Here is a 2,156-nt window from a genome sequence, read left to right as displayed (position 1 = left end):
AGGGAAGGGGGAAGTGAGGGAGAGAAGATAAAGAAAAGGAAATAAGTTGATCAAGTGGTTTTTTTATTCATTCATTTATTTAATTGTATTTTTTCCAATATTATTTATCTCCCTTATACGCTTTTCCCACACCACCCTTTGCAATAACCACATTGTTGTTCATGTCCATGATTTTTTTTCCTTTTTTGCTTGATCCCTCCACCCCCAACCACTGCCCCTGCCCCCTGCCAAGCTGTCAGCCTGCTCCCTGTGTGTCTGTCTATATTTTGCTTGTGAGTTCATTTTGTTCATTAGATAAAATCCTTGCAAGCACAGCTCATTTCTGAAGATTATTTTCTAAACGTTTGCAAAATGGACCAAAATAGAAACTCCTTTAAGAACCTGAAGGGGTGGCGCATTAAAAGCTATGATTATCCAGCACCAAGTGTTCCAGCCTTCAGTTGCCAGCCACTTCCTCTTCGTGTTCCCACGAGTTAGCGTGGTGAAAACGTCTTCCCTGTGATTGTTTTCATTTCTTTCTTGGCATCTGGGTGTGCACTGTTCAGCATCTTGAGGAAGTGGGATGTTTTTGTCCACATATGTATGTGACTATAAGCCTTAGAGAACCTGATGTGGTAATGCAGGTAGTCCTGGAACATGTGGATCAGGTGGATGGTATTATTGGGAGCACTGGAGTTGGTGAGGTGAGGGAACAGCACTAAGTAATATAGCAGCATTGTCACCCACAGCAGCATCAGTGTCTTCCAGCTCCAGGGGATGTTGTCTGTAGCCCAAGAGGACCCGTGGGGTTGTGGGGCTGGCTCTGCATCCTTCTTTGAACTACTGCCTGAATACCTTCCCAATGACTACATCACTGTCATCCCTAAACACAGTGCTGAAGACTACTGTTCCTGTCCTTCTTTTGACTCAACACACAGGGTCTCACCATCCCTATAATGAATAACAGCTCTACACTCTCCTTCCTTACCTTTTTCTTGGAACTGGAAGTATTTCTCAAAGACAGAGGCAAAAACAATTTGGTTTCAGCATGCCAGCCTGATGTACAATGGAATCCTTGGATGTGAACAGATACTCAAGGTCATATAGAGCAAAGGGACATTGTGTATGGATTCTGGATCTACCAAGAAACTCCCTATACTCTCTTTAGCAACTCAGCAGCACCATGTGCCTGAAGTTCCTTGTAAAATTTCAAAGAAATACTGACCATCACTTGCTTTGTCTCCACTGGGATTTGAAAGATGATAGAGGACACCCCATCAAAATCTACAACTACTGCTTCAACTCTCCTGGTTTGTTTCAGGCAGCTGCATTCTCCAACTTGAGTGCAAGTGTCTCCTGGATGATGCAGTTATTCATCCATCAGGACCCTGGCGAAGGCTGCCCTCGAAGCCTGAACCTGCCTTCCCCGCCACCCCCTCCACCAATGCAGTTGCCACCGCTGCTTGCTGCCTTACCCACCTCTGCTCCTTTTCTTTACGGTGGGACTATATTGTCTCTTTTATGGACCTTTGCCCTTATCGTTATTATTTCCTTCCTCTACTGACTCTGAGTACAATTTACTCACCGCTTTCTTGTTTCTGAAGCTGGAAACTTAAGTCATTGATATTAAACCCTTGTTGCTTTTTTAATGTAAACATTTAAACCTATAAACTTCCCTCTAAGCACTGTTTAGGTACATCTCACAAATTTTGATGTTTCATATTTTCATTATCACTTAACATTAAATATTTTTTGAAACCTTTAATTTATTTATTTTTGGACAGAGGGGAAGGGAGGGAGAAAGCAGAAAGAGAAACAATCATCAGTTGCCTCTCCCACACGCCTGATTGGAGGAACCTGCAACCTGGGCATGTGCCCTGATCAGGAATCAAGCTAGTGACCTTTGGATTTGCAGGACAATGCCCAACCAACTGAGCCACACCCATCAGGGCTAACTTAAAATATTTTTAAATTTCTCTTGTGATTTCTTTTTTGACCCATAACTGATTTGTAATTACTTTATTTCATCCCCAGATATTTGAGGATTTTTCTACCTATCTTATTGTTATTGGTCACCATTTAATTTTGTTGTAACCAGAGAACCTGCTCTAAGATTGCAGGCTCCTGAAATGTATTGAGAGGCTTACATGGTGCACTAGCATATGGATGATCCCGCT

The 2,156-nt window shown here is 42.5% G+C and overlaps 1 pseudogene; it reads right to left on the bottom strand.

Moving 5' to 3' along the window:
• Positions 1-473: 473 nt before the first annotated feature.
• On the bottom strand, positions 474-1,356 carry LOC123827341 (annotated as a pseudogene).
• Positions 1,357-2,156: the final 800 nt, after the last annotated feature.

This window comes from Phyllostomus hastatus, unplaced genomic scaffold (assembly GCF_019186645.2).
Source record: "Phyllostomus hastatus isolate PE091 unplaced genomic scaffold, TTU_PhHast_1.1 phas_contig_86, whole genome shotgun sequence".
Lineage (NCBI taxonomy): Eukaryota > Metazoa > Chordata > Mammalia > Chiroptera > Phyllostomidae > Phyllostomus > Phyllostomus hastatus.
This window is presented reverse-complemented; position numbering and strand designations above follow the sequence as displayed.